This window comes from Hemiscyllium ocellatum, chromosome 36, assembly GCF_020745735.1.
Source record: "Hemiscyllium ocellatum isolate sHemOce1 chromosome 36, sHemOce1.pat.X.cur, whole genome shotgun sequence".
Lineage (NCBI taxonomy): Eukaryota > Metazoa > Chordata > Chondrichthyes > Orectolobiformes > Hemiscylliidae > Hemiscyllium > Hemiscyllium ocellatum.
In genome coordinates, this window is record NC_083436.1 from 9,347,479 (window position 1) to 9,361,794 (window position 14,316).

Below are 14,316 nucleotides of genomic sequence, written 5' to 3' on the forward strand. Positions count from 1 at the left end.
GTGTGTCTGAGACTTTCCCCATGCCATCAAAAGACCATTTCACGTGGCTGAGCTATTCTGTCATACCTTAAACTTACTATTTAATATAAACTTATTTGTCTTGTGCCAGGTTGGTATAATTTTCAAAATTTCATGACTTTGAAACCAAGTCCCTAACAGAAACTACTTATAAAGGAACACATTCTACATACCTTCACTAAACTTTCCACTCAGCAAACTTAATTTTTTGCAATAAACCACATTTAAAGCACATCTTTCCTCCATGGACTGAACTATCACGTTGAAATAAATTGTCATACACTCACACTATCTCATTGCAATCTGACATAGTCTGGCTCTATGTATCTTAGGGCTTATGCTCGAAACGTCGAATTCTCTATTCCTGAGATGCTGCCTGACCTGCTGTGCTTTGACCAGCAACACATTTGCAGCTGTGATCTCCAGCATCTGCAGACCTCATGTTTTACTCTATGTATCTTACTTTAACATTACCTTACTTTTCCCAGTTGGGCCTTTTGGCAGGACATAGAATGGGCTACAAATGTTGGCCTTGTCAACGACACTTACATTCCATAAAGGACTGGAAAAAAAGGATCACCAGTGATGCCCTCTGCCAATTCCTGCCAATCCACTGGCAGAAGAGGCATTCCTTTTTAAGTTTCATCTCCCAAATCAGAATTCCCACATCTAAACACTGCTTGCTGTCAATCAGATCTTTTGGGTTAGTCACATCATCTGAATGATGAGTCGAAACGTGTGGTGATGCTGGAAAAGCACAGCAGACCAGGCAGCATCCAAGGAGCAGGAGAATCAACATTTCGGGCATTAGCCCTTCATCAGGAATGTGGGAGGGGGCTGAGAGATAAATAAGAGGGGGGAGGAGCTGGAGCAAGGTAGCTGGGAAGGCGATAGGTGGATGCAGGTGGGGGGTGATGGTGATAGGTAAGAGCAGGTGGTGGAGCAGATAGGTGGGAAGAAAGATAGACAAGTGGGACAGTTCAAGAGGGTGGTGCCAGGTTGGAGGGTTGGATCTGGGATGAGGTGGGGAGACAGGAGATGAGGAAACTGGTGAAATTAACGTTGATGCCATGTGGTTGGAGGGTCCCAAGGTGGAACAGGAGGTGTCCTTCCTCCAGGCATCGGGTGGCTAGGATTTGGTGGTGGAGGAGGCCCAGGACTTGCAAGTCCTGGGTAGAGTGGGAGGGGGAGTAGAAATGGTGGGCCACAGGGCGGTTGTTTGGTGTGTGTGTCCCAGAGATGTTCTCTGAAATGTTCCATGAGTTGGCGTCTCTTTCTCCCCAGTGTAGAGGAGACCATATTAAGAGCAAAGCACACAGTAGATGAGGTGTTTGCAAGTGCAGGAAAAGCCCTGCTGGATGTGGAAGGGGCCATGGATGGAGGTGAAGGGAGGTATGGACACAGGTTTTATACCTCCTGCGGTGGCAAAGGAAGGTGCTAGGCTTGGAGGATGGCTTAGTGAAGGGGGAGCATGGGCCTAATGAGGGATTTGTGATGGGAATGGTCTCTGCGGAATGCTGATAGGGAAGGGGAAGGAAATATACCTCTGATGGTGGGGTCTGTTTGTAGGTGGCAGAAATGGGAAGGATAATTAGATTACTTACAGTGTGGAAACTAGCCCTTCATCCCAACAAGTCCACACCGACCCTCTGGAGAGCAACCTACCCAGACCCATTCCCCTACATTTACCCCTTCACCGAACACTATGGGAAATTTAGCATGGCCAATTCACCTGACCTGTATATTTTTGGATTGTGGGAGGAAATGGGGAGAATGTGCAAACTCAGACAGTTGCCCAAGGCAGGAATTGAACCCAGGTCCCTGGTACTGTGAGGCAGCAGTGCTAACCACTGTGCCACCATGCTACCCCATGATGTGCTGTGTCTGGAAATTGGTGAGGTTTCTGTCCTTGTTGCGACTGGGGGCATCTGGTGGAGATTTTCCTGCACATCCAAACAAAGAACAATGTACAGCCCAGGAACAGGCTGTTCGGCCTACCAAGCCTAAGCTGATTCAATCCACTGTCTAAACCTGTCGCCCAATTCCTAAGCATCTGTATCACTCTGCTTCCCACCTACTCATGCATTTGTCGAGACATACCTTAAATGAATCTAATGCGTCTGCCTCTACTACCTCGGCTGGCAATGCGTTCCAGGCACCTACCACCCTCTGTGAAAAGTACTTTCCGTGTGTAACCTCCTTAAACCTTTCATCTTTCATCTTGAATGCGTGACCTCTCATTATTGAATCCCTCACCCTGTGAAAAAACTTATCTCCATCTACCCTGTCTATACCCTTTATGATTTTGTAGACCTTAATCAGGTTCCCCCTCAATCTCCTTTTTTGTACCACCTCATCTACTGTGTCCGTTGCTCTCGATGTGGTCTCTTCTAGATTGGGGGGACAAGACGCCAACTCGTGGAATGTTTCAGGGAACATTTCTGGGACACACGCACCAAACACCCCCAATGCCCTGTGGCCGACCACTTCATCACCCCCCTTCCACTCTGCCAAGGACATGCAAGTCCTGGGCTTCCTCCACCACCAAATCCTAGCCACTCAACACCTGGAGGAAGAACACCTCATCTTCCGCCTCGGGACCCTCCAACCATACGACGTCAATGTCGATTTCACCAGTTCCCTCATCTCCCCTCCACCATCTCATCCCACATCTAGCCCTCCAACTCAGTATCACCCTCTTGAACTGTCCCACCTATCCATCTTGATTCCTACCTATCTGCTCCACCCTCCATTCCGACCTATCACCATCACCACCCCCACCTGCATCCACCTATCGTCTTCCTAGCTACCTTCTCCCCAGCCCCACCCCCCTTCCTATTTATCTCTCAGCCCCCCCCCCCCAGCACATTCCTGATGAAAGACCAATGCCCAATACATTGATTTTCCTGCTCCTCGGATGCTGCCTGACCTGCTGTGCTTTTCCAGTGCCACACTTTTCGACTCAGACCTCCAGCACCTGCAGTCCTCACTTTCCCCTCATCTGCATGATGACACTGACTCTCAAAACAAGCCCATTACTCTGAGCTCTGTCACAGCGAGTGGGTACTTGAAGGACATAGAAAATATTTCAAGGACGCCTGAAAGATGCAACATTCTCAGCAATCTGGAGGTATAGCTTGCCCAAGATTGCACAAACTGGTAAAGAATCAACCGTAAAGGTGCCAAACTCTGACTAATCCAGGCAGAAGCCAAGCTCAAACAACAAGAACATCTCGAGGTAATTCATCCTCAGGATTAAGGGACTGTCTCAGCCAAAGAAGTGCTACCTCCCAGCAGGTAGTACTACTCAATGTCACTCTGCTCATTGTCTCTATCCTACTGGAGTGCCCCTTTGCTGCTGATCTGAGCACCCCACACCAGTTAGAGATCCACAAGTCTAAGTCTGTCATATGTTTTTCATTTGAAAATGCGCTAAATCTGTCAAAATTGTCTTTACAAAATTATGTTACTATTCCAGGATGTCATTGTGGTGGAACTTTATATCTGTAATAACATCTTTATGTATGGCAATCAGTTGTCACCCTCTGCCATTTACTTTGGTCGAAGCCATGAGAAAAGGCTGCTGTCCTTTGCAGGGATGTTTATTGTGATCTAGTCACAAAAAAAATTGCAGCTAAAGTGGAAAGAGTTCAACTGATAAAAATAGACTATTTACCACAGAAATAATGTGAAATGCAGTTAATACTTGACAGAGAAAGATTAGGGTATATTTTTTGTCAAAATTGCTTAACATGCAAAAGCTGAAAGATGTGGCAGAGGCAAAAAGTATAGTTGTAATCATCAAATGAAATCCAACCTTTATGAATGTTAAATCTTAAGTTGACATCTCTCACAATGTTAAAATATTCTCCATTTTTCACCTGAATTGATGAAGAAGAGGCAGTGCCCAAATCAGGTTATCAATGACTAGAGGTGATGTGAAGTAATTCTTGTCTTCTAGTCCAAACTGGTTTGAACTTGGCAAAGTATTGGGCACTCTATGACAGCTCTCCGTAAAATTTGTGATCGGACTTGGAATCAGCCAATTCTCATGCTGAACAGACTGTCAGGACAGGCCTGGCATAAATAGGAGTTTCACACCACTTCCCTCCAAAATCAGGACTGTTTTGCAGATTGGTCTCCAGTTAATCTCTAAAGGTGAAACTGCCCACTGCCTCAATTCAAATAAGCTTGTTTCACCTAACTGTCAGTAAAAATAGTAACCAGGGTTCAGTGTTCGTAAATTAAGAAACAAAATGAAAAATTTGTCAAACTTGCAGATCCCTTAAGGACTTTTCTACCTGAACCTTCACTCGAAACCCCCCCCCAACCTTGTTAGTTTCTCATGAGGATACTTGAAGCTCAGAAATGTCTGCAGGTTGCAAAATGGTATTCTGCACTTCTAAAATGTCCTTTTTAGAGGTGCAGAATAAGCTCCTGCTGATGTCACTGCACTAGCTCCCTGGGAAGTAGAGTTCCTGGATCCTGGCATATCGTAGACAAAACCAAATACCACTTAAGTTTCCTGACAGCTGCTTCCTTAATTTTGAGCAGTGGAAAGAGTAACCTCACCTCTGAGTCAGAAGGGACCAGATTTAAATTGACTTGAGAAAAAGAAACAAGACTGAGAGTTGAGTGCTGTGTAATTGCATGTGCTGTCTTTTGGATGAGACATTAAACACAGGATTCAAAAGATTCCATGGGACTAAGAACAGATCTTTTTCTTTCCCTCAGTCAACATCATAATGTAATTGTCATTGTCACTTTGCTATTTATGAGAATTTGTCATGCATGAATTACCTTTTGCATTACCCACATTAACCAATGACCATATTTCAAAAATGCTTCATTGGCTGAAAAACATTATATATACGCAAATCTTTTTTTATCACTTAGCTGTTGTTTCGATTCTCTTGGTCTACGTTGCTTTGCATAGTTGTTTAAAGTTAAGCTGCTAAAAATGACAGAAAGGACCAAATGCACTGATACTAGACCCTTGCACAAGTTACTGCAATACATAACAGGCTATGATGCAATTAGGGTATCAATTATTGTGAGGATGGTTTTGATATGCCTCAGCTCAGCATTAAGCTTACATAATGGACAGGTGGCTTGGGCCTTACTCATGTGATTGTTGATAAGGTTGTAGATTTATTGTGTGGAACTGCAAAATTCCCCTTGCTGGTGTTTTATAAGTTCAGCAGTTCATGATATAGGAGCAGAATTAGGCTATTTGGCCCATTGAGTCTGCTGTGCTATTTGATCGTGGCTGATATGCTCCTCACCCCCATTTTCCTGCCTTCTCTCCATATCCCTTTAACCCACTACCAATTAAACATCTGTCTAACTCCTCTTTAAATTTACTCACTGTCCCAGCATCACTGCACTTTGGGGGAGTGAATTCCACAGATTCACAAACTTTTAGGAGCGATGGTTCCTCCTCAATTTTGTTTTAAATTTGCTACCTTTTATCCTAAGACTATGACCACTCATCCCAGAATGCCCCGTAAGAGGAAGCATCTGCTCCACATCTTTTATCCACATCTTTTATCATCTTAAATACCTCAATTTGATCCCTCCTTATTCTTCTAAATTCCAGAGAGTATAGGCCTAAACTGTTTAATCTCTCTTCATATGACAAACCCCTCATCTCTGGGATCAATATTTTGTTCAGCAAGATGATACGAGAAATTCCATTGGCAAATGTCTCAACTTAGTCATCGAGGAAAGAATGCTGATTTACTGTTCCATTCAAAGGACTCAGTCTATGAATAGCTATAATAAGTTGCTTATGAACAGCTACTGATTCTAAAATAGCAAACATGGGTCATTTATTTCTCAGGGACTGGAGGTTAGTGGGCCTTCCATTGAAGACGTTCTCAGGAAAACCAATAAAAATGCAAACAAGAACAATGTCGTCACTGAATTGGGCATACGTGATGTCATTGATACTGCATATGACTGCATGCACTGCTAAGGTTAAGAGTTCATTGAAAATAGTTTCAGAGATCAATGACATATTTCGATTGCCGTGACATTGTGACCAAATGGAAGTGTCAGTATCTTCATGTTAGTGAACAGACTTGCAATGTTGAAAGAACAAATGGCTATTGATATGTAGATATTACACGATCTTCACAAAAGTGAAGGAATTGGCTACAGTATAAGTGGGAAAACTTGCTTAAAACTGGTTCCAGCAGTTTGCTCAACAATTTGGCCAATTCATATCTTGCAAAGGCAATCATAGATAAAGTAGGCAAAAAAGGAAAAAGAGATCAATGATTTTTTGCTGTTTTCTACTGGGACAGCTACATCCTTTTGCTGATATTATACCAGGAGGAGGGAGTTCGTTGGGACATAATGTGTAGAAAGTGGGGAAAGAAAGAGACATATCATGTCGTGTGTGTGTGTGTGTGTATGTATGTGTATGATGTGTGATATGTGTGTGTATGAGAATGTGTGTGTGTGTATGTATGTGTGAGTGTGTATATGTGAGTGAGTGTGTGAATGAGTGCGCGTATGCGTGTGCGAGAGTGTGTGTGTGTGAGTATGTGTATTTGTGTATGTGTGTGTGAGAGTGTGTATATGTGAGAGTGTGTGTGTGTGTATGTGTGGGTGTGTGTGTGAGTGTGTGTGAGAGTGTGTGTGCATGTGTGTGTATATGTGTGTGTGAGTGTGTGCATGTGAGTATGTGCGTGTATGTGTGTGGTGTGTGTGTATGTGTGAGTATGTGTATGTGTGTGTGTGTGTATGTGTGAGTGTGTGTATGTGTGCATGTGTGTGTGCATGTATGTGTGTGTGTGTATGTGTGTGTGTGTGTATATGTGAGTGAGTGTGTGAATGAGTGCGCTTATGTATGTGCGAGAGTGTGTGTGTGTGAGTATGTGTATTTGTGTATGTGTGTGTGAGAGTGTGTATATGTGAGTGTGTGTGTGTGAGAGTGTGTGTGCATGTGTGTGTGTATATGTGTGTGTGAGTGTGCGCATGTGAGTATATGCGTGTATGTGTGTGTGTGGTGTATGTGTGTGTGTATGTGTGCATGTGTGTGTGCATGTGTGTGCGTGTGTGTGTGTGTGTGTGTGTGTGAGTGAGAGAGAGAGAGAGAGAGAGACCAACACTGACAGCTGTGCCACTTACTTTCATCCCACTTCATCCCTCCCTTTCTCCTATTTTCAAGGAGGAAAACTGACCAGGATAGGCACAATCAGCCAAGTCCGAAGATGACGTTTCTCACCCCATACAAGGAGCAGATCCTGACTGTGACCACCCATGTGGCTGACTGACTGTGCTCGTAAACTCAGACTGCTCCTGGAGCCTGCCCTTGAGTTACTGTGCCCCCTGACTGAAGGGGTCCTCCATGATTTGACTGAGAACTATTCTCTTTAGATATTGAGACCTGGCCATTTAATGTGTTTGCTGCATAAACCATTGACACATGATGCAGGTGTGAGATTGACAGGGCAGAGTGCACTATGTCCACACCCCTAACCTGATAACTGCTGACCACCATGACAATTGGCTGGCTGGCTGGCTTTCTGTCTGCGATAAAAAGCAAAATGGCATGGAAAGGCTCAAACAGGCTCAAAATAAGCAAATGCTAAGAGAGGTGAATGAGCTGCCTTGAGATGCTGCCTGGTCCATCTGTGAGCTGGGTGCCTGTCCACAGTTTCCTTGCAGCAGCACTGCAGTAATTGGTATTATTGCACACCGAATTAGATTAGATTAGATTACTTACAGTGTGGAAACAGGCCCTTCGGCCCAACAAGTCCACACCGACCCGCCGAAGCGCAACCCACCCACACCCTTACATTTATCCCTTACCTAACACTACGGGCAATTTAGCATGGCCAATCACCTGACCCGCACATCTTTGGACTGTGGGAGGAAACCGGAGTACCCGGAGGAAACCCACGCAGACACGGGGAGAACGTGCAAACTCCACACAGTCAGTCGCCTGAGTCGGGAATTGAACCTGGGTCTCAGGCGCTGTGAGGCAGCAGTGCTAACCACTGTGCCACCGTGCCGCCCATTGCGGTATGGAAGTGCAGAAGCCTACTTCAAATGGATTGGAAGAGAAGAATGAGGAGACAATAGCACAAACCTTGTGAGCAGCACCAGAGGCATTGAGTCCCACCATGATTAATCAGAAAGCCATGCACATATCTATTTAGTTTTAGTGTCAGACATTTTTTGCATAATCCTAAAGAGCTCCCTCAGTGCATCCGAGCAGAGACTTAAACAAGGATCAGCACAGAATACACCCTCTTTACGTCACACTAGGTGTAGCAGTTGCAGGGCAATCCCCATTTTTAAAAGGAAAGACGAAAAGAAAATGGCCTTTTGTGAAAAACTGGTCAACCTGGCATTTGTGCGGGTAGGATTTCCCAGCAGGCCTGTCAGAATAAGGACACACCTGTTCCTGGGGACAGGGATCCTCAGAGTTAAGGACAACTTGGACCAACAAAATGGCACCCGCCAGACATCATATCAAGGGACAGGCATAGAAACAGTAATGAACCCCAAAATGCGAACAATGGAACATATCTAGTTAATGGGACAACGATTTACTCTAATCTGAAAACAGTTTGTGAGGCTCCATGAAGTCATCGAAATTTCAGTGAAGTAAATTTGTGACGGTATCGACCCTTTTGTTTCCCTGAATGATGAGATGTTTTGTGAAATGGAATTGCCTGAGGGGCGGAGCCGACCGGCCCTTTGGAATCACACGGGTAAAGGGGGCAGCGGGACCAGCTATCGGGGCTCGTCTCCTTTTCACTCTCCTCGCTCTGAGCTCGCTGCGTCTCTGGGCACCAACCCTTTGGGGCTGAAGGCATCGATCCTGTCTCTGCGACCTCAGACTTTGGAAGTCTGCAATAACACCCGAGGCAGAGAGGGAGCCCCACTGGACAAGCAACAAGTCCCGCTGAGACCGTTAGAACCGTTTTCAGGCCTGGGACACTCGCACTCTGGAGTAGTTGGTTAGGCATGGGGGGAGGGTGGTTGTCTAAGTTTTAATGTGTAAGTGCCCTGTAACTTGTGTAAGGTTAAAGATTTACATTGCGTCTGCTCCAGTTTCCTTATATTTTATATCATAGTATAGGGTATATGTTTCATCGAAGTATTGTATGGATTGGGCAAGTTGAATTTTTTTTTCTGTCATAGAGTTCACTGGTAATTTTGAACTCATATTAGAGTCCATCTGTGTTCCTTCTGGGTACATTAATTCTGGTTGAGTTCCCAGCAGATTCCAGACTGTAATTCCAGTGTCAAGGTGCGGCACGGTGGCTCAGTGGTAAGTGTTGCTTCCCCACAGCACCAGGGGCCCAGGTTCGATTCCAGCCTCAGATGACTGTCTGTGTGGAGTTTGCACATTCTCCCCATGTCTGTGTGGGTTTCCTCCCACAGTCCAAAGATGTGCAGGCCAGGCGAATTGTCCATAGTGTTTGGTGCATCATTCAGAGGGAAATGGGTCTGGGTGGGTTACTCTTCAGAGAGTTGGTGTGGACTTGTTGGGCTGAAGGGCCTGTTTCCACACTGTAGAAACCATTCCAATCTAATTGAAAGTCAGACCCAAGGGTGAGCTGGGTGATTTGAACTGTTTACTCAAGGGGGATTGCTGCCCAGGATAAGCAGTGTGATCTCTCTTTTTCGGGTACTGCCTGAGTGAGGAGGTACCAGATGGCTGTTGTCCTACCAACAAGAGAGGGAATCGCCCAGACATTGGTGGCAGTCACGATTACTGTGTGGTGATAAGTTCTGACTTACTGGTCAGGCTATAAACAGTAAGTTTGGTTCAACACTCTCTCTCCAGCAGAGTTGCCTAGTGCGGCATTTCGGGTCTTTGAAGTTTCAGAGCCTACTGGAGAGAGACTACCACAGTAATCAGTAAACCCAGACACCGGCCTGAGTGCGGACTAAAGGAAAGAGGCCCCTCCATATAGGTATCATGTGATAAGTTTAAATGTTCAGACTTGGGACTGTCGATGAATGGCTAAATGATTGAATGAGTAAGGTAGGTGAGTGGTTGAGGTGGCTATGCAGGCTGGGTAGGTAGGGTGCTTAGCTGGGTAGGTTGAGTAAGGCAGATGAAAGAGGGAGATTCGAGGGTAGCAGTCAGGTTGGGAGGGTGATTGGGTCAGATTCTGGGGTGGACAAGTCAGGGAGTACTGTTTGGAGGTAGTCAGGCGAGTAATTGTGGTGGGTTAAGATGCTAGATGAGTGGACAGAGCTTAGTCAGGTTAGGACAGGGGTGTATTTGAGTGGATTGGAGAAGTCAGGTTGGCTTGGAGACATAGTCTGGTTGTCAAGGAATAGTTGGGTCAGGGTGATTGGGTTAGACTGGGGGCAAAATTAGAGGGCTGTTGTCAGAGAGTGTTGATTTAGGGGTAAGTTGTGAAGTGACGTAGAAGATAAAGTAAGTTTTAAGTTGTCTAACATTTACTAAACAACTATCATGTAACTCTTTGAAATTATCCATAGTTTTCAACACAATTTAGAGTCAGAACGGTTCACAGGGGTCCAGGAAGCAGGGGAATTGCCCATCAGAAGTATAAACACTACAGGTAATTCCCACATAGGTCCAAGGATCCAGAATTTGCTGTTATTAAGCATACAACTCTCAAATGAGGTACAAGAGCAGAGAAAGTTGGGTCTATATGCGCATCAAGCACTGAATGTAGCAGGACAAGTTGAGTGAGCCATTAATAAAGCACCCTGAATCCTTGTCTTTATTAATTGGATACAATAGCAAATAACTTATGGTCAACTTGCATAGAACACTGGTTCAACCTCAGCTGGAATATTGATTCTAGTACTAACTGACACATTTTAAGAAAGACATTAGAGATGATGCAGGGGAAAAAAAATTAGAGGGCTGTTGTCAGAGAGTGTTGATTTAGGGGTAAGTTGTGAAGTGACGTAGAAGATAAAGTAAGTTTTAAGTTGTCTAACATTTACTAAACAACTATCATGTAACTCTTTGAAATTATCCATAGTTTTCAACACAATTTAGAGTCAGAACACATTGACATGTTTCCAGCAACAAGAAATTTCAGTGACTTTATATGACTCCAAATTCACAGTAAGGTAGTTAACATCTGATATGACCCAACAGCTTATCCAGTTCTAGGGAAATTAAAGATGGTTAACTAATGCTGTCCCTGCCACTGATACCCACATCCCATGAAAGAATAAAATTTTATGTGGATACATTTGAGAGGTTAGGACTGTTTTTCTTGGTGAAGATAAAATTCAGAAATGATTTGGTGCAGGTAACTTTGGTATTTACCATTACTGCCGATACGTGGTACTGAGCTAGTGGTTGTTTGAGAGTTCTCTACATAGTGCCTTGGGCCTATCTAGTTATCAGTGGTAAAAGATAGAGCACTGAAGAATCTAAACAGAAGAAGTACATGTCTTAGTTAACAAAATGGTTTATTGCATGTAGTAATAATTCCAGTTTACATAACCAGTTGGACATCATTACTAAGGACTCTCTGGTGCAATACCAGATACATTTGCTCTATGCAGGTATTTGGGTTGAACTGAACTGCCTCCATTCAAAAGCTGAAAATGTGTTGCTGGTTAAAGCACAGCAGGTCAGGCAGCATCCAAGGAACAGGAAATTCGATGTTTCGGGCCAAAGCCCTTCATCAGGAATGAGGAGAATGTGCCAGGCAGGCTAAGATAAAAGGTAGGGAGGAGGGACTTGGGGGATTGCCAGGCAGGCTAAGATAAAAGGTAGGGAGCTTGCCTGGCAATCCCCCAAGTCCCTCCTCCCTACCTTTTATCTTAGCCTGCCTGGCACATTCTCCTCATTCCTGATGAAGGGCTCTGGCCTGAAACGTCGAATTTCCTGTTCCTTGGATGCTGCCTGACCTGCTGTGCTTTAACCAGCAACACATTTTCAGCTCTGATCTCCAGCATCTGCAGACCTCACTTTTTACTCCATTCAAAAGCTGTCTAAAACAGACCTGGACATTTTACAGCCCGCGGGCCATATCCGGCCCTTTGATCGTTCCTGTCCGGCCCGCATGAGGTCAATCTTAAATTAGAACATAAATGAAAAAGTATTTACACCATGCACGCAATACAGCTGTGTTGCTTTTGTTTTTTGAAAAGGATGTTTTTTTTATTTACGTATGGATGCACATGCGCGTATATTTGTGTGTGTGCATGCGTGAAGAGCTAAAAGTGATGCTTGCTGGCTAGTCCTCAACATGTCAGCTCACGCCAAGACAAGTTATGCCATATCCCACAAAATCGCCAGAAACAGTAAACTGTTTTCTGATGGAGAGTTTATTAAGGAGTGCTTGTTGGACTCTGCAGAACCAATATGCCCGGAGAAAAAGGAGGCATTTGAAAATGTGCCCCTCTCCTGGTGCACTGTAACAAGAAGGATTGGGGACATCGTGAGAAATCTGGAGCTTCAGCTGCAGCACAGAATGGTCAACTTTGACTTTTTTTCCTTGGCTTTGGATGAGAGCTGCGATGTATGTGACACAGCCCAGCTACTCATCTTCGTATGTGGGATAACTACGGACTTTAAAATCACGGAGGAGCTGGCAGCCATGCAGTCAATAAAAGGAACAACAACTGGTAATGATTTGTTCACGGAGGTAAATGCATGTTTGGACACTTTGGGACAAAAATGGACAAGCTGGGTGTGACAATGGATGGTTGTCCAAATCTGACAGGAAAACGTGTTGGACTCTTAAAGAGAATGCAGGATAAAGTGACAGGAATTGACCTTGAACAGAAGTTGGTATTTGTGCATTGTATTATACATCAGGAAGTGTTGTGTAAGTCAGGGTTAAAAATTAACCATGTGGTTGATGTTGTAACTAAAATAGTTAACTTCAGGGCAAGAGCTTTGAATCACAGGCAGTTTGTTGCACTTTTGGAGGAAAATGAGACTGAACATCGTGACATAGGCTACCACATAGCTGTCAGGTGGCTCAGCCTGAGCAAAATACTGAAAGGTGTATGGGACCTGGGAGAAAAGATCCAAGATTTCTGGGTGAAGAAAAGGAATGGCATTCCACAGCTTTCAGATGCAGACTGGATTACAGACCTTGGTTTTGCTGTTGATGTGACTGCACTTATGAATGAACTAAATGTGAAACTGCAGTGCAAGGGCCTTTTTGTGCACGAAATGTACAACTTGATGAAGACTTTGATGAGAAAGTTGCAGCTTCTCTCAAGCCAAATGGAGGACAACATTCTCACCCACTTGCCAACACCTTCAGTTGATCACCTCCACAGGTACTCATCTATGTTAGAAGTACTGCATGGTGAATATTCAAGGTGATTTCAAGACTTTAAAATGGTTGAGAATGAAATGCACATGATTTTTTCCCCATTTACATGCAATGTGGAAAATGCACCTAATGATGTTCAGCTTGAACTCATTGACCTGCAGTCTGACACACTTCTGGCAGAGTACTTTAGGTCAGTCTCACTGCTTGATTTTTACTCTTCCCTCAAAGAGGAGAACTTTCCACACATGAGGAGGCATGCTCAGAAGATTCTAGTCCTCTTTAGATCTACCTATATATGCGAACAGACATTCTCAGTGATGAGGTTCAACAAATCCAAATATAGATCCTCTATCACTGATGATCACCTCTCAGCTAAGCTTCACATATCCATCTCAGACATTCAACCAGATTTCAGGGTACTTGTTCAAGCCCAAAACAGACTATATTTTTCTCACCTAAGCAAGTAAAATGTGCTGAAAAACATCAAAAGCACTTATTGCTTTTTGTATAGAGTTGTTTGCTGTTTGTAATACTGCACAATAATGAAACAACTTTTCATTATTGGTTTGTGAGATTAACATATTAAAAATAAAATGAAATACTGAAATTATTGTTTTTACGGTATATTTCTTCTATATTTGACCTTCTCCACAATTTCATATCTTTATTGTAACAGAATATCCTTATTCTTTTGAATATAAGTTTCAGTGCAAAACTATATAATTTAGTACTTTTTACAATGGGAGAAAATTAATACTGAGCAGAATTATATTCAACTTATTGTTGGTTCAGCCCTCCTACACAATTTAGGTTTCTCATGTGACCCCTTGGAAAATTAATTGCCCACCCCGGTCTAAAATCATCAGATTAGGTGGAGCTATTGCTTTCACCCCATTTCTGCACAGTTAACCATTATACTTTTATATTCATAGCTATGCTACATTTTCCCATATCCCAACTCCTTCTAAATCTCTTAACTTCAGAAATGTGGGTGGTCTGGAGTTTTACACTTTTTTTCAGAACACACTCTCTTTAAACC